We start from the raw sequence: 19746 nt of genomic DNA, 5'->3' as shown, positions 1-19746 counted from the left end.
TTGGAGGAGACTAGAATTAACTATGTGGATTTGCTCTTCAATTGTGAAAGCATGATAGTTGCTGGTGTGGGAATAAATGAGATTGGCTTGGCTAAGTGTGGAACAGGAAGAGAAAGCTGTGGAGAGATGGAACTCTGGAGATCTTACATTTGAAGGATAAAGATAGGAAAAAGAGTCAGAAAAGAAAACCAGAAAGAGAAGCAGAGAAATGAAGAGATGAAGGGAGAACACTGTCTCAAAACAACATAAATATCTGGCATCGAGTGGTAGAGCTATGATGGGAATCACAAAACAACTACAGTAGACTGTCTAGACAGGAGGAGGAGGAAGTGAAACTTTTTCAAGAAGTATGCAAATAAAGAAAAAAAAATGAGAGAGAGAGAGAAAAAAAAAGGAGGGTATCGCGAGAGAATAGTATGGAGCATGGGAGATTCTGCTTACTACCTAGATATCTTGAGAGAGTTATTTGATGTTTCTAAAGCCACAGTTTCATAAAGATTTAATGCAATTCCTATTAAAATTCCAATGATGTTCTTCATAGAAATAGAAAAATTCATTTGAAAAAATAAAAGGCCCAGAATAGCCAAAGCAATCCTTAGCAAAAAAAGTGATGCAGGAGGCATCACAATACCAAACCTTAAATTATACTACAGAGCTACAGTAAAACAAAACAAAACAACAACAACAATAACAACAAAAAACCCAGCATGGTATTGGCAAAAAAAAACCAACACAAAGACCAATGGAACAGAATAGAAGGCACATAAATGCAGTTATCTCATACTAGACACAGGTGTCATTAATATACATTGGAGGAAAGGTAGCCTCTTTAACAAATGGTGCTGAGAAAACTAGAAATTCATATGTAGTTGAATGAATTTGAAGCTGTATCTCTCACCCTGCACAAAACTACTCTCAAAGTGGATCAAGGACCACAGACTCTGCACCTACTAGAAGAAAAAGTAGGATCAACTTTCCACCATATTGGCTTAAGAACCGACTTCCTTAATAAGGAAGATATGCCCGATTCATTCTATTGTCTTTATATTTCCATTCCTCCCTTCCCTTCATTTTCCTCCTAAAGCATGAGAAATAAAACCAATAATCAATAAAGGGGACAGTGTCAAACTAAAAGACTTCTTTATAGCAAAGAAAACCATCAAGAATGTGAACAGAAAGCCTACAGAAAAGGAGAAAATCTTTACCACCAGCATCTCAGACAGAGTATTAATCTCTAGCATATACATAGTACTCAAAAAACTTAACACCAAAAATAAACTGAATATCCCAATCAATAAATGGCCTAGGGATTGGGGCTGGGGCTCAGTGGTAGCGTACTTGCCTGGCATGTGTTAGGCCTTGGGTTTGATTCTCAGCACCACATATAAATACATAAATAAAATAAAAGTCTATCAACAACTAAAGTAAATAAATGGCCTAAAGAACTTAACAAGCCACAGAAGAAGAAACACAAATGGTCAAAATATATATGAAAAAATGTTCAATATCTCTAGCAATTAAAGAAATGCAAATCAAAACTACACAGATATTCCCAGCCAGAATGGCAATATTCAAGAGTAGAAGTAACAATAAATGTTGGCAAGGATGTGGGGGAAAATGTTCACTTATACATTGCTGGTGGAACTGAGCCACTTGAAAAGCAATATGGAGATTCCTTAGAAAACTTGGAATGGAATCACCGTTTGACCCCACAGAACTATATAGGGCTTAAAGTCAGTATACTACAGTGATGCAGCCACTTCAACATTTATAGCAGCTCAATTCACAATAGCTAAGCAATGGAACCAACCTAGGTGCCCTACAACAGATGAATGGATAAAAAACAATGAGGTACATATACACAATGGAATATTATTACTCAGCCATAAAGAAGAATGAAATTATGGCATTCGCCGGTAAATGAATGGAAATGGAGAATATAATGTTAAATGATAAAAGCCAATCACAAACAACCAGAGGTGTAGAGAGGTGACTTGGACCATGGTCTTTGACTACCTCATAGATGTGGCTGTGCTTTGCCCTGGGAATGTTCTGTGCAAAAGTGCAGGACAAGATGAGATTGCCCAGTAGTTATGGTAATGCTCTGCCTGAGAAAGTTCTGTGCAAAGGTATAGAACAATAACAGTCTTGACCTTGAGCTCAGACACCAGCTGCCAGGGATAGAGAATTCTGAGCATAACAAGATAACCACAATATCTTGCAATTGCTGCAACCTTCAAGCCTGCATAATTTGCAAAAACTTTCCCACAAATAATCTCTTGATGATAAATCCTATATAAGAAATATGCTGTGCTAGCTCTGGATCACTGTTCTTCCATCAGAGGTCAGTGTCCCATCTGGTTCCACCTTTCTGTTTGTAAATGTTTGTGCGTCTTTCTTAATTCCCCATTGCCCCTTGCTGGTTTTTAGGATTGGCACAATGGCAGAATGTTCTCTCTGATTTTATGTGGATGTTAATCACAGGGGATGATTAGAAGTTCATTGGACTAGACAAAAGGAAATGAAGGGAAGGGAGGAATGGAAATATAAAAGGCAGTAGAATGAATAGGCATATTTTTCCTATCCATATATATGAATACATGACCAATGTAACTCCCCATCAGATACAACCACAATAATGGGATTTTTTTTTTTTTTTTGGTACCAGGGATTGAACTCAGGAGCACTTGATCACTGAGCCTCATCCCCAGCCCTTTTTTGTATTTTATTTAGAGACAGAGTCTCACTGAGTTGCTTAGCTCTTCCCTTTTGCTGAGGCTGGCTTTGAACTCACTATCCTCCTGCCTCAGTCTCCTGAGCTGCTGGGGTTACAGGTATGTACCACTATGTCTGGCAATAATGGGGATCTTAACTGGAACAAGTTTTACTCATTCTATGTATGTATAATGTCAAAATACACTCTACTTTCATGTGTATCTAGAAAGAACAAATGAAAAATAAAACCACAGTTTCTTCATAAGAATGAATTTCTTCATAATAATTTAAGCTCATAAGGTTGTTGTGAGAATCATATAAGATGTATTTTAAGCAGTTGGCATGGATGATGGCACATAGCAGAAACTCAATACATCTTTTAAAATATTGTTATCATTGATATTTTTTGTGATGTGGGACTCTTGGGAATGTTTCAATAAGAAAAGAGTCAATGAAAAGAGATAAAAAGAATCTATATGATAATCATGGAGGAGATAGATAAGAGAGAAGAATAGTAGAGGAAGGGACAGATTTTTAAAGGAGGAGTCATCCTACTTGTAGGCAAGAAGGAAAAGTGAGAGAAGGGAGAAGATATGAAGTTTTAAGGTCTGGGACGCGAACCCGAGGATTTTATAAAATGACATCAATCTTTTTAGTAATGTAAATTGTGAAAGAGTCAGAGACGAACAGGAAAATAATTTATTTGAACTTTTGAGAATACTTGGGAAAAAAATCTAAAACAGCTCCTTGGAGAATATAAGAAATTCAATCACCTAATGAATAGGGAGTTATTGTTCGGTGGTACAGAGTTTCAGTTTTATTAAGAGGGAAAAAAAAGTTTTGGAAGTAGATGGTAGAGCACTTGCAAAACAATCTGAATGTACTAAATGCCATAGAACTATATGAAATGTTTTGGTGAAAATAGTGGTCAGAATGAGATTTCTGAGTGAGCTGTTGAAGAGTGCTAGAGTCATGAAAACAGTCATTGAAATCTCCAAAGGTGACAACAACACAGGCAATGATGAAAGGAGGCATTCCCCTCTGATTAACAATGACAAAATGTGTGTGATACATTCCTTTCCAAAATTGCAGATGTATATGGTTGCCTCTTAGACTGGAGAAGGCTTCAAGAAACTTATATTCAGTAAGTACTGAATGCCCATTTTATGCCAGGGACTAGGTATTTCATTAGCATTAATATTATCTCCTACATTTTGTTGTTGTTCAGAGATAAATGGCCAAGTAGTAAATTTCTATTTAAGATATAGTTTCTTGATAGATTAAAATCTGTTAGGTTTTCTCCCTAATTTAAATGTATGTCATTTCTTCTGAAACATTCTCCTCCCATGCCCATGAATACTCCTTATGCTCTTCCTCCTGTGGGACACTACATGAAAATTTCATTTGACTTTATCGTGTTATCTACCTCTGAGCAACTTGAAAATAATTTTGAATCACTCACCTTCTTTTATATTTTAGGTAGTGCTCTTTGACTTGTAATTTCCCTCTTTTAAAATACTGATCTGCTTAAAAGTGTTAGGTTGGCTGTTGAATTTTCTTTCCTTATTGTGAATTATACTTCAAAAAATTTAAAAAATAAGATTGATTTCCTCTGATGAGTCTTGTCATTAAAATGCAGTTAATAAGAACTTTTATTAAAAATACATAGTTATTATGGAAAATTTGGATAATACATAAAAGAGGAAGTTTACCCTATAATGCCCAAGAAAGTAGTTAAATGATTTGAAAAGAAACACAACTGGCAATCATTGTACGAAAATCCTAACCTCCCTGATGTCCTGAGGCCTTTAATAGTGTTAGATTTGAATCTCTTTGTGGTAATGCACAGAGTGCTGCATCACAATAATAAATCAAATACTTTGTCTAGTATTGGTCTAGGTACTAGAGACATAGCAGTGAACAAAGCAAAATATTTCTTGGTCATATAAATACTGTTATATAAATATTAGTGAGCAGTGATAAATTGGGGCAGAAGATAAAGGAGTAGAATAATATTAAGATAGTGTAGTCAGATAAGTTGACACTGAAGACGCATCCCAAACATCCAAAGAACATGTGGAAGGGATAGGAAGCAGGTGCTTTCTGAGCAGAGAAAATCCAGAGGAAAGGCCCTGAGATGGTCAGAACCTGAAGTATTTAGGGAACCAAGGGGGCCAGCGTGGCTGGATCAGTGGGTTTTGGGGAAAGCTTAATGCCATGGGATTGACAGTGGAAGGGGACAGAAGCTAGGTTGAGGTGACCCTAGAGGCCAGAGGAAAAAGCTTGGATTTTATTTAAAGTGCATGGGAAGTCAAAGAAACGTTTCAAGTAATATGGATGTGATTTGTTTTTTGGTTTTAAATTAGGCTGCCATGTGAGGAACAGCTGGAGGGCAATAAGAGAGAAGAAATGAAACCAGCCAGGAGTTTGCATTAGTTCAGACTCTTAATAATGGTGTTGTTGGTGGTAATGATAGAGGCTACTGTGTTTTTGGTATGTTACATGGGCCAGATGCTTTATCTCTAATTGTCATCTTAATCCTGAAGTTTTAATATGATTGTCTCCCTTTTAGAAGTGAGGAACTGATATGGTGGGTCCTGCCTGCGATCCCACCTACTTGGGATACTGAGGCAGGAGGGCTGCAAAATTGAGGCCAGCTTGGACAAATTAGCAAGAAAGACCTTGTCTCAAAAAAAAAAAAAAAAAAGGAAATAGTGGCTCAGAGAGATTGTCTTGCAAAAGACTATATATATATAATAAGAAGCAAAGCTAGAATCTAATATCAAGTTCATCTGGCTCTTTCTTTTAGCTTATGGGGAGGATTGGTAGAATGGGTTGAATTCCTAGGTCTTAAATTTCATTCATCATTTTGTTGAGTTTTCATGCCCTTGCATGTCTTTAAGTTGAATAGCACTTGACACTTACAAACCAGTTCTGTACTTTTCCATGTTTTTTCTGGATGCAATATTACCCAGTCATTTTTGTACATTGACACTATGTGCTCCATCAACTTTTATCACCTTATCTCTCCCTTCATAGCCTCTACCTTTCAGATGACTAGATTAATTTACCATTCTTCAGTTCCTCATGTGCTTTCATACCTCCATACCTTTGTTCAGACTGTTCTTGCTAGTGGTGCTTCTTATTATTTGTCTGGGAAGCTTCAACCTAACTCTTGGAGCCTAGTTCAAATCTTTATTTCCCTAAAAACCCAAAATGAAATAGACTTTATTGCGTACGTCTTACTTGCTTACCATAGCCAACTCTGTGTATGTATGTCTGCTCCACTGGACTGCTACCTTCTTGGGAACCAGGGTTGTGCCTCAGTAATATTTATTTTTCCAGAAACTTTCCATAGAAGGCACTTGGTAAGTCATTCTGTAATTTTGATCAGTCCTTAAAAAATCTCTATAAGTAAGGCAGGTATCACCTACTAAAAATATGTGGGGACTCTGTTCAAATTCCCAAGATCTACAGAGGAATCTACAGAGGAGTGGAGCTGGAACTTTGTGTTGAGCTGAAAGAAATTGACACTAATGTTATTTTTTAAATATTTATTTTTTAGTTGTAGTTAGATACAATACTTTTATTTTATTTATTTATTTTGATTTGCTGCTGAGGATCGAACCCAGGGCCTCGCATGTGCTAGGCGAGTGCTCTACCGCTGAGCCACAACCTCATCCCTGACACTACTATTTTTGAAGTACAGAAATGATGGTTTTATAGGGATCAGTCTACCAGAACCCAGGTCTTCTTGTTCTTGGATCAATACTCTTTCAGAAGCTTTAAAAGAAGCTGACTTTCTGGCTGGCTTGTGGCTTGTTCAATACACATTGTTTTATTTTCCACTCCATTCCCATCCTCCTCTCCATGTCTCACACACTTTGGAAGCCCAGCTTGTGTAGCAGATCAAGTCCTTAGTGATTTTTGAAAAAACAGAAGTAGGATGGCCTCCTTTCCTAAGCTTAGTAAACCTGGGTCTTTTCCCTCCCCTCAGATCCCTTCAGCTTTTGAACTCCGAGTTTCCCCATCTTAAAAAATAACTCAGCTAGAATTGCAAGCCACCAGATATTCTCATAGGAAAACTTCCAGGGAAAATGAGTAGTTTATAGTCAAAATTTATAAAGCAAAGAAGAATTCTAGGCACTATGATAAAAGCCCATAGCAGAAACCAACTGTAAAGTCTTCATGTATTAGAATAATCAGAAATGACATAAAAATGACTGATTTTAATATGTATAGATAGTGTTGTAAAAAAGATTGACAAGACAAACAGGGACCTAGAAATTTAAAAAAAATGATATCAAAACTCAACACAGAATCAGAGCCTCTGGGACAGGAGCCCCCTGTGTTTCCTCCTTTGCTAGCAAAGCAATAAAACTTCTTTTTCCTTTTTCTCAAAACTGTGTCCTCATTGGTTTTGCATTGGGGACAACGACCAAGCTTTTGGTAACAAATTGGTGACAACAAAGGGACCCAAGAGCAGCTCCTGCTCTGGTTTTTTAGGGGTAGGTCTGGTACTCTGAGAAAACTGCCTCCCATGCTGAGGATGCAAGTGGCTGGTGAGCTTGTTGAGTCAACTGCTGAAGAATTAGGAGATGGGGTGAGTTTACCTTGTGCTAAACCAGAGGAGCTGTTTATGTGAGTAAAGGGAAGGACCTAGCGAACCATCCCAGCAACTGCCAAAGCTCCTTTTGCTTCAGGGAACTCCCACCCTCTCTTCCTTAACTGTACAGGATGGTCCATCAATCACTCTATTTTAAGAAAAAGGAAACTGAACACAGTCACGTTGTGACACAGTTGTCCATGTGCATGATCCCTGCCCTATGTATGTGTTATAGTCACCTGCCAACTGCAACCATGGACTTCTGTACTGCTTTGATGCTAAAAATCCTTAACTGTCCATGCTCCACCTGATAGAGGACAAGGACTTAAGGTTACTTCCCCCAACTTTGCCTGTGTCCACAAGGAAGCATTTTGGAGATGTTACTGCCCATTTCCTTGGAAATGAAATATAAAAATTTACAGTGGTGAAGTGTAACAGTGGTAATGCACAGAGTGCTGCTTAACAATAACAATAACAATAAAATAAAAATAAAAATATTTTGTCTGTGTTGGGCTAGGTACTGGAGATACAGCAGTGAACAAAGCAAAATATTTATGCCTTGAATATAGCCCTTGCTGCTCTTTACTGTGACTTATTTTTCAAATGGACATGTTTCTTTCTCTTCCTCTCTCCCTCCCCTTTCCTAATCTCCCTCTCTAATCTGGGAGGGGGCAGGAATACCTTTTTCCCCACCCTATGCAGAGTTATTTGCACACACATACCACAGGAATGAAGGAATTCATACTTTCCAGATGACACCAGGAGATCTAAAAAAAAATACCATCTCTCAAATTAACAAGTGAATTATAACTCCAGACAGAGAACACCTGGACTGTAATCTTTGAATCACTTCTTTAAGAGGTCCCTGTTCCCCCTGATGAGCAGAATCACAGATTTTAGGACAGGAGCTCCCTGTGTCTCTCCTTTGCTAGCAAAGAAATAAGTCATTTCTTTTTCCTTTTAAAAACCAAAACCAAACCAAAAAAAAAAAAAAAAAAAGCCCCAAACCTCAATGAAGCAGCAGATTTGACATGGGTGAAGAGAGTTGGTGAATGGAAAATACATTTGAAGATTTTTTTAAAAATACAATCCAGATACACGTAGAGATGAAAAATGAGGTAGGAGAATTTGGAGGATAAGAATGAGACAGTCTAATGTCTATCTACTTTGTAATCATAGAAGGAAATGATAGAATAGAGAAGGAACTATATTTGAAGATATAGTGACTGAGAGCTTTCCAGAATTTTAGAAAGATCCCACTCTTCAGACATAAGAATACCAGTGAATCCTAAGCAGGAAAAAGAGAGAAGGGAAAAGGAAAAGGAAAGGATAGGACTACATTTTGATACATTAACTAGGAAACTGAAAATTAAAAAAAACTAGGAAACTGAAGAACATTAAAGAAAAAAGAGAAGGTTGTAATTTCAATCACTAAGAATAATGAATTAAGCAGAGGCAGGAGTATCGCAAGTTCAAAGTCAGCCTCAGCAATGGGGAGGCACTAAACAACTCAGTGAGACCCTGTCTCTAAATAAAATATAAAATAGGGCTGGGGGCCCATGCAGGACTACTGGGTACCCAAGTGGGCACCATCAACACCCACACAGAGCTTTCAGCCACCCACTTGAGCAGAAATTACTGACACCACTCCCATGTGGAACCCCATCTACCAACGTGGGGATTCCCCGGTCACTGCATTCTTGGGAATCTGCAGAAGTGGAAATACTATGCCCAGTAGCCTGCCTGCACCCGAGAACTTCACACAGGCTCTGAAGTCAGCCAACAGCCACACACTGCACGAGCTCATCTCCAATGCCACTGCTCAGTTCCCCACAAACGATGAGACAGCCCACTGCTGAAAGCACACACCTCCATGTTGGGTCATCTTCATCACCATCTTCAGTGGGGGACAACTCCCAGTTTTGGAACTTCAGCTAGCCAGGTACCTAGTTTCTAACCGCCCCCCCCCCCAGCAGCTGCTACCCTTGCATAGTGACACCCTGGTTAACTTTACCACCCTGAGGGCAGAGACACCAGCTAACAACAGACAACCTCACCTATTGGATGAGAAGGGAAGCAGGAAAGACAGGAATTGCCAACCAAAACAATCCTGTTTCTTCCTTCAAGATTTTTTTTTCTTTTTTCCCCCTCCCCCTCTCTATTCTCCCACCCTCGCATCCCCAACATATGTGAAACCAAGTACTTTGCATGAATTCGTATTTTGGGGACTGGGATGTCTGAATAGTATATTAAAGTTGTGTTGTATATTCTTTTTTTTCTTTCATCCCACCAATTTCTACAATTTTAATATATTTTATCTTTCTTAATATATATGTGTGTTTGTTTTATGTACTCTACTGTCTTCTCACTTGTCTACCCAAAATTAATTCCTCTCCCTTCTCCTGCTACTAATTTTCCTCTTTATATTTCTCCTTCACACTTCCTAAGATATAGCAACTCAATATCCTCACTCCCTACCTCCTCAGTATATCATCCTACTTCTCACCCCTGGTTCTTTGTCCACCATCAGAAACTGTAAACCCTTTTACTACTAAGTATATTGTAGATAATAATTGAATTTACCATTTCTGTACATTGTGAACAAACTGTAAACATCTTAATAGCAAATGTTTGTTTTTAGGATGTATACTATTTATATTAGGATCTGATAACATTGTCTGTAACCTCAAAGGAGAGGTATTGGATCCCTATAAGGGTACTATAAGCCTATTGGGTAAAAATACTAATGCACTAATGCCTTGGATCCACAGAGCTAGACGGGAAGACACACAAGCAATATGAAAATACAAGGGAAGAAAGTGCCTCAAACAAATCAAGATACCACATTATTAGAATCTATGGCCAGCACAGCAGAAGAAATTACAGAGAAGGAGTTCTAGATGTACATGATTAAGATGTTCTCTAAATTAGAGGGTGATATAAGATAGAAAATACAGACAGCAGATGATCATTTCAACAAAGAACTACATAAACAAATACTGGAAGCAAAAGATTACTTCAATAGTGAGATAGAAGTTCTAAAAAAAAAAAAAAACAGAAATCCTTAAAATGAAAGAAATGATAAATCAAATTAAAAGTTCAATTGAAAGCCTCACCAATAGATTAGACCACTTAGAAGTCAGGACCTCAGATAATGAAGACAATATATGTAATCTTGAAAAGAATGTAGACAACACAGTGAAAATGATAAGAAACCACGAGTAGAGCATTCAAGAAATATGGGATGGCAAAAAAAGGACCAAATTTAAGAGTTATTGGGATAGAGGAGGGAACAGAGTTCCAAATCAAAGGAATGAGCAATATATTCAATGAAATAATATCAGAAAAATTTCCAAACATAAAAATCAATTGGAAAAACCAAATTCAAAAGGCTTATAGGATGCCAAATGTACAGAATCACAACAGATCCACACAGGCAAATCATAATGAACATGACTAACATAGAGAATAGGGGGAGAATTTTAAAAGCCACAAGAGAAAACAATCAGATTACATATAGTAGGAAACCAATTAGATTCTATGCAGACTTTTCAACCCAGACTCTGAAAGCTAGAAGATCCTGGAACAATATATATGAAGCTCTGAAAGAAAATGGATGCTAATCAAGAATCTTATATCCAGCAAAATTAAACTTTAGATTTGATGATGAAATAAAAAACCTTCCATGATAAACAAAAGTTAAAAGAATTTACAACTAGAAAACCTGCACTACAGAACATCCTTGGCAAAATATTCCATAAAGAGGAATTGAAAACTAACAATGAAAATCAGCAAAGGGAGGTATTACACTAAAGGAAAAACTAATCAAAGGAGAAACCTAGTCAAGTACCAAAACTAAACAAAGTGGCTGGAAATACAAATCTTGCCTCAATAATAACCCTGAATGTTAATAGCCTAAACACACCAATAAAAAGACATAGTCTAGAAGGTTGTATTAAAAAAAAAAGACCCAACAATATACTGTCTCCAAAAGACTCATCTAATAGAAAAAAAAATCCACAGACTGAAGGTGAAAGGTTGTAAAAAATCATACCACTCAAAGCAAGCAGTGGATTCCATCCTCATATCAAATAAAGTAGACTTCAAGCCAAAGTTAGTCAAAAGCTATTAAGAAGGATATTTCATACTGTTTAAAGGAACCATTCATCAACAAGGCATAACAATAGTAAATTTATATGTCCCATATAAATTTACATCTACATTCATCAAACAAACTCTTCTCAGGTTCAAGAGGCAAATAGACCACAATACAATAATTCTTGGTGACTTTAACACACCTCTTTCACCACTGGATAGATTGTATGAAAAAAAACTGAACAAAGAAACTATGCAACTCAATAATACAATCAATAACTTAGATTAACTAACATAAATAAAATATTTCATCCTTCAATGAGAGAAAACACTTTCTTCTCAGCAGCACATGATCCTTCTCTAAGACAGACCATATATTATGCCACAAAGCAAATCTTAGCAAATGTAAAAAAAAAATAGAGGTACTATCCTGCATTCATAATGACATGAAATTAGAAATTAATGATAAAATAAAAATAAAAGCCACTCCAACACCTGAAGACTAAATAATATGCTACTGAATTGAACAATTGGTTGTAAAAGACATCAAGGAGGAAATTAAAAAATTCTTAGAGGTGAATGAGAACAAGGATACAATGTATCAAAATCTCTGGGACCCTATGGGCAATACTAAGAGCAAAGTTCATTGCACAGAATTCATTCCTAAAAGAAGAAAAAGTCAACAAAATAAATGACCTATCATTACATATGAAAGCCCTAGAAAAAGAAGAACAAATCAACACCAAAAGCAGTAGAAGATAGGAAATAATTAAAATCAGAGCTGAAATCAATGAAATTAAAACAAAAGAAACAGTTGAAAAATTGACAAAACAAAAAGTTGATTCTTTGAAAAAAAATTTAAAAAAGTAGAAAACCCTTAGCCGTGCTAATGAAGAGAAGGAGAGAGAAAACTTAAATTGCTAACATATATGATGAAAAAGGAAATATCCAGTAGACACTATAGAAATACAGAAGATGATTAGAAATTATTTTGAAAACTTGTACTCCAATAAATTGGAAAATATCAAAGGCATTAACAAATTTGTAGAATCATATGATTTCCCCAAATCGAATCAGGATGATATACACAATTTAAACAGATCAATTTCAAGTGATGAAATAGGAGATGCCATCAGAAGCCTACCAATCAAGAAAAGACCAGGACTGAATGTATACACAGCTAAGTTCTACAAGACCTTCAAAGAAAAACTAATACCAATACTCTGCAATTTATTTCAGGAAATCGAAAAAGAGAGAGCACTTCCAAACTCATTTTGTGAGGCAAATATCACCCTGATTCCAAAACCAGACAAAGACATATCAAAGAAAGAACACTTCAGACCACTATCTCTAATGAACATAGATGCAAAAATTCTCCATTCAATTCTGGCAAATCAAGTACAAAAACATCAAAAAGAGAGTGCACCATGATCAAGTGAGGTTCATCCCAAGGATGCAAGATTGGTTCAACTTACAGAAATCAATAGATGTAATTCATCACATCAATAGATTTAAAGATAAGAATGATATGATCATCTCAATAGATGCAGGAAAAGCATTCCATAAAATACAGCACCCCTTCATGTTCAAAACACTAGAAAAACTAGGGATAACCTGGACATATCTCAACATTATAAAAGCTATCTATGCTAAGCCCCAGGCCAACATCATTCTAAATGGAGAAAATTGAAAGCATTCCCTCTAAAAACTGGAACAAGACAGGGATGCCCTCTTTCACCACTTCTATTTAACACAGTTCTTGAAACAATGGCCACAGCAATTAGACATACGAAAGAAATTAAAAGGATACAGAAGAAAAAGAAGAACTCAAATTAGCACTGTTTGCCAACGATGTGATTCTATACCTAGAAGACCCAAAAAATTCCACCAGAAAAATTCTAGAACTAATAAATGAATTCAGTGAAAGAGCAGGATACAAAATCAACACCCATAAATCAAAGGTATTTCTGTATATCAGTGACAAATCCTCTGAAGGAGAAACTAAGAAAACCACCTCTTTTACAATAGCCTTAACAAAAACCCAAAATACTTGGGAATCAACCCAATGAAACAGGTGAAACACCTTTACAATGAAAACTACAGAATGCTAACAAAAGAAATTAAAGAATAACTTAGAAGATGGGAAGATCTACCTTGTTCTTGGGTAGGCAGAATTAATATTGTCAAAATGACCATACTACCCGAAGCATATACGGTCTGTTTTAGAGAAGGATCCATGTGCTGCTAAGAAAGTGTTTTCTCTCATCGTAGGATGAAATATTTTATATATGTATATATTTAATGCAATTCCAATCAAAATCCCAATGACATTCCTCATAGAAATAGAAAAAGCGCCCCACCCCCCGCGCCTGCCAGGTAGGCGGAACTGTGACCACCGATAGAAAAGGCCCAGTGGCCCATGGAGGGGCAGAGCTTCCAATCACTCCTGCAAGGTAGGCGGGCCTGCGACCCACCGGCAGAAGAGGAGCAGCGGCCTGCTGAGAGGCAGAGCCGCCCCCTCCCCCTGCGCCGGCAAGGTAGACGGAACTGTGACCACGCACAGAACAGGTCCAGCGGCCTGCTGAGGGGCAGAGCCGCCCCCCACCCCCAGTGCCTGCCAGGTAGGCGGAACTGTGACTACCGACAGAAAAGGCCCAGTGGCCCGTGGAGGGGCAGAGCTCCCAATCACTCCTGCAAGGTAGGCGGGCCTGCGACCCACCGGCAGAACAGGAACAGCGACCTGCTGAGAGGCAGAGCCGCCCCCTCCCCCCGCGCCTGCAAGGTAAACGGAACTGTGACCACCAACAGAACAGGCCAGACCTGCAACCGACAGACAGAACAGGCCCAGTAGCCTGAGGAAGGGTAGAGCCGCCCCCCCCCCCGCGCCTGCAAGGTAGGCGGACCTGCGACCCACTGGCAGAACAGCCCCAGAGGCCTGCAGAGGGGCAGTGCCGCTGCCTGCGCCTGCAAAGTAGGCAGAACTGCGACCACCGACAGAACAAGCCTAGCGGCCCGCAGAGGGACAGAGCCACCGCCCGCACCTGCAAGGTAGGCGGACCTGCTACTGACCGGCAGAGCAGGCCCAGCGGCCTGCCGGCGTGGTAGGCACATTGCCCCAATTGGAGGAGGGGCAGAGCCGCCGCCCGCGCCTGCAAGGGAGACTTTGCAACTATACAAGACCAATATAAAAAATTGTGCACCATGATCAAGTAGGATTCATCCCTGGGATGCAAGGCTGGTTCAATATACGGAAATCAATAAATGTTATTCACCACATCAATAGACTTAAAAATAAGAACCATATGATCATCTCGATAGATGCGGAAAAAGCATTTGACAAAGTACAGCATCCCTTTATGTTCAAAACTCTAGAAAAACTAGGGATAACAGGAACATACCTCAATATTGTAAAAGCAATCTATGCTAAGCCTCAGGCTAGCATCATTCTGAATGGAGAAAAATTGAAGGCATTCCCTCTAAAATCTGGAACAAGACAGGGATGCCCTGTCTCACCACTTCTGTTCAACACAGTTCTCGAAACACTGGCCAGAGCAATTAGACAGACGAAAGAAATTAAAGGCATAAAAATAGGAAAAGAAGAACTTAAATTATCACTATTTGCTGATGACATGATTCTATACCTAGCAGACCCAAAAGGGTCTACAAAGAAACTATTAGAGCTAATAAATGAATTCAGCAAAGTGGCAGGATATAAAATCAACACGCATAAATCAAAGGCATTCCTGTATATCAGCGACAAATCCTCTGAAATGGAAATGAGGACAACCACTCCATTCACAATATCTTCAAAAAAAATAAAATACTTGGGAATCAACCTAACAAAAGAGGTGAAAGACTTATACAATGAAAACTACAGAACCCTAAAGAGAGAAATAGAAGAAGATCTTAGAAGATGGAAAAATATACCCTGTTCATGGATAAGCAGAACTAACATCATCAAAATGGCAATATTACCAAAAGTTCTCTATAGGTTTAATGCAATGCCAATCAAAATCCCAACGGCATTTCTTGTAGAAATAGAGAAAGCAATCATGAAATTCATATGGAAAAATAAAAGACCCAGAATAGCAAAAACAATGCTAAGCAGGAAGTGTGAATCAGGTGGTATAGCGATACCAGACTTCAAACTATACTACAGAGCAATAGTAACAAAAACAGCATGGTACTGGTACCAAAATAGGCGGGTGGACCAATGGTACAGAATAGAGGACACAGAAACCAATCCACAAAACTACAACTATCTTATATTTGATAAAGGGGCTAAAAGCATGCAATGGAGGAAGGATAGCATCTTCAACAAATGGTGCTGGGAAAACTGGAAATCCATATGCAACAAAATGAAACTGAATTCCTTTCTCTCGCCATGCACAAAAGTTAATTCAAAATGGATCAAGGAGCTTGATATCAAATCAGAGACACGGCGTCTGATAGAAGAAAAAGTTGGCTACGATCTACAGTCGGTGGGGTCGGGCTCCAAATTCCTCAATAGGACACCCATAGCACAAAAGTTAATAACTAGAATCAACAAATGGGACTTACTCAAACTAAAAAGTTTTTTCTCAGCAAAAGAAACAATAAGAGAGGTAAATAGAGAGCCTACATCCTGGGAACAAATCTTTACTCCTCACACTTCAGATAGAGCCCTAATATCCAGAGTATACAAAGAACTCAAAAAATTAGACAATAAGAGAACAAACAACCCAATCAACAAATGGGCCAAGGACCTGAACAGACACTTCTCAGAGGAGGACATACAATCAATCATCAAGTACATGAAAAAATGCTCACCATCTCTAGCAGTCAGAGAAATGCAAATCAAAACCACCCTAAGATACCATCTCACTCCAGTTAGATTGGCAGCCATTATGAAGTCAAACAACAACAAGTGCTGGCGAGGATGTGGGGAAAAGGGTACACTTGTACATTGCTGGTGGGACTGCAAATTGGTGCAGCCAATTTGGAAAGCAGTATGGAGATTTCTTGGAAAGCTGGGAATGGAGCCACCATTTGACCCAGCTATTCCCCTTCTCGGTCTATTCCCTAAAGACCTAAAAAGAGCATGTTACAGGGACACTGCTACATCGATGTTCATAGCAGCACAATTCACAATAGCAAGACTGTGAAACCAACCCAGATGCCCTTCAATAGATGAATGGATAAAAAAAATGTGGCATTTATACACAATGGAGTATTACTCTGCATTAAAAAATGACAAAATCATAGAATTTACAGGGAAATGGATGGCATTAGAGCAGATTATGCTAAGTGAAGCTAGCCAATCCCTAAAAAACAAATGCCAAATGTCTTCTTTGATATAAGGAGAGTAACTAAGAACAGAGTAGGGTCGAAGAGCATGAGAAGAAGATTAACATTAAACAGGGATGAGAGGTGGGAGGGAAAGGGAGAGAGAAGGGAAATTGCATGGAAATGGAAGGAGACCCTCAGGGTTATACAAAAGTACATACAAGAGGAAGTGAGGGGAAAGGGAAAAATAATACAAGGGGGACAAATGAATGTCAGTAGAGGGGGCACAGAGAGAAGAGGGGAGGTGAGGGGAGGGGAGGGGGGATAGTAGAGGATAGGAAAGGCAGCAGAACACAACAGACACTAGTATGGCAATATGTAAATCAATGGATGTGTAACTGATGTGATTCTGCAATGTGTATATGGGGTAAAAATGGGAGCTCATAACCCACTTGAATCAAAGTGTGAAACATGATATATCAAGAACTATGTAATGTTTTGAACAACCAACCATAAAAAATTAAAAAAAAAAAGAAATAGAAAAAGCAGTCATGTAATTCATCTGGAAAAATTAGAGACCCTGAATAGCTAAAGCAATCCTTGGTAAGAAGAGTGAAGCAGGTGGCATCACTATACCAGAACTTAAACTATACCACAGAGCAATAGTAACAAAAATGTCTTGGTAGTGTCACCAAAATAGACTGGTAGACCAATGGTACAGAATAGAGGACTCAGAGACTAATCCACATAATTACAGTTATCTTATATTAGCCAAATGCACCAAAAACACACACTGGAGAAGAGATAGCTTCTTCAACAAATGATGCTAGGAAAACTGGAAATCCATGTGCAACAAAATGAAATTAAACCCCTATCTCTCACCATGCATAAAACTCAACTCAAAGCAGATCATGGACCTAGGAATTGAACCAGAGACCCTGCATCTAATATAAAAAAAAGTAGGCCCAAATCTCTATTATATTAGATTAGGCCCCTATGTCCTGAATAAGACTCTCATAGTGCAAGCATTAAAGAATTAATAAATGGGATAGAATCAAACTAAAAACCTGCTTCTCAGCAAAAGAAACAATCAATGAGGTGAATAGAGAGCCTGCAGCTTGGGAGCAAATATTTATCACTTGCACATCAGATACAGACTAATCGCTAGGGTATATAAAGAACTCAAAAAGCTAAAAACCAAAATAAATAAATAAATAAATAACCCAATCAATAAATGGGCCAAGGAACTGAATAGACGCTTCTCAGAGGTGATATATAATCAATCAACAAATATATGAAAAAATGTTCAATATCTCTAGCAATTAGAGAAATGCAAATCAAAACTACTCTAAGATTTCATCTTATTCCAGTCAGAATGACAGTATTAAGAATACAGACAACAATAAATGTTGGTGAGGATGTGGGGAAAAAGGCACAGTCATACACTGCTGGTGGGACTGCAAATTGGTGCAGCCAATATGGAAAGCAGTATGGAGATTTCTTGGAAAACTGGGAATGGAACCACCATTTGACCCAGCTATCCCACTCTTCAGTCTCTACCCAAAATACTTAAGAACAGTATACTACAGGGACATAGCTACATCAATGTTTATTGCAGCACAATTCACAATAGCTAAACTATGGAACCAATCTAGATGTCCTTCAGTTGATTCCATACCTAGAAGACCCAAAAATTGGATAAAGAAAATGAGGTACATATACACAATGGAATATTACTCAGCAATGAAAGAGAATAAAATTATGGCATTTGCAGGTAAATGGATGGAGTTGGAGAATATATGCTAAGTGAAATTAGCCAATTTCCAAAAAATAAATGCCGAATGTTTTCTCTGATATAAGGAGTCTGATTCATAGTGGAGTTGGGAGAGGGAGCATGGGAAGATTAAATGAAATCTAGATAGAAACAAGGGGAGGGAGGGGAAGGGAAGGGAGGGGCCCTAAGTATATGAATGAAGACACGAATGGTGTGAATATACTTTGTATACACCCAGAGATATGAAAAATTGTGCTCTCTATGTGTAATATGAATTATAATGCATTCTGCTGTCACATATAACAAATTAGAATAAAAAAATTAAAAAATGATAAATATTTGAGGATGTAGATGTGTTAGACCTCATTCAATGATTATACAATGTATACATGATAACAAAAAGAATAATGAATTAGTCTATTGAGATGAGTAAAAACAATTTTGATAGTGCTATGAATGCATGTGTACAGTCTTACAGTAATCCCAGAACCTGTGAAATTAACTACAGATATTTGCAGAACCAATGAAGCATCTCTGTGGTCCATTGAACACTATTAAAAACTGCAGCGACCTGATGTGGTGGCACACACCTGTAATCCCAGCGTCTCAGGAGACTGAGCCAGGAGGATCTCAAGTTCAAAGCCAGCCTCAGCAATGGTGAGGCCCTAGGCAACTCAGTGAGATCCTGTCTCTAAATAAAATACAAAATAGGGCTGGGGATGTGGCTCAGTGGTTGAGTGTCCATAAGTTCAATCCGTGATACCCCCCTCAAACAAATACACATACACACACACACAAATGAAAAACTGCAGAGATGGCCTCAAACTCCTTATTTTACAGATGAGGAAAGTGATGTTCAGAGCTAGTAAATGGGTACTTGGGGGAGCCAGGACCAGATCTTGGGTCTTCCAACTCACAGAGCGTGTGACTGCTAGTTTTCTCTACCCTGCTGTTGTTTCTTTAAAACATTAAACAGCAACATAGAAAAAGTGTGAGGAAAAGTAGTTTCAGTTTATCAGAGAACTTTTTGGTGCTGTCCTCATGTTTCATGTGTAAAACTTAATAACTCTTTTAATACATTGTTAGTGCAATGTCTCCTCTCTAGAAGAGAAACTGCACACTTTTTTTGGATGGAGATAATGGGAGACAGCCTTGATTTGTTTCCTTTTAGTTAGTGAGAAAGCATGAGGCTTGAGTAAGAAAGAGTTTTTGAAAATGTGACTCAAACTGAGTCACAGAAAATATTTGACACAGCATTCTGTAGAAGGTGGCAGAGGAAGAAAAGGTAGGG

General features: G+C 38.2%; 1 protein-coding gene across 4 annotated transcripts in view; it reads right to left on the bottom strand.

The window, feature by feature from the left end:
• Positions 1-19746, bottom strand: part of Il33 (interleukin 33) — a 52405-nt gene that overhangs the window by 18428 nt on the left and 14231 nt on the right. Inside the window, exon 1 of one of the 4 annotated variants that reach the window (XM_046445843.1) lies at positions 8044-8062. The exons of the other annotated variants lie outside the window; for them this stretch is intronic. The gene's annotated coding sequence lies outside the window, so the exon portion shown is untranslated. Of the gene's footprint in view, positions 1-8043; positions 8063-19746 lie in introns of those variants that run through there. 4 annotated transcript variants of the gene reach the window in all.

This window comes from Marmota monax, unplaced genomic scaffold, assembly GCF_021218885.2.
Source record: "Marmota monax isolate L192 unplaced genomic scaffold, Marmota_monax_Labrador192_F-V1.1 WCK01_AAM20220418_F8-fsc00124, whole genome shotgun sequence".
Taxonomy (NCBI): domain Eukaryota; kingdom Metazoa; phylum Chordata; class Mammalia; order Rodentia; family Sciuridae; genus Marmota; species Marmota monax.
Note: the sequence above shows the minus strand (reverse complement) of the source record. Positions and strands in the feature narration are given on the sequence as shown.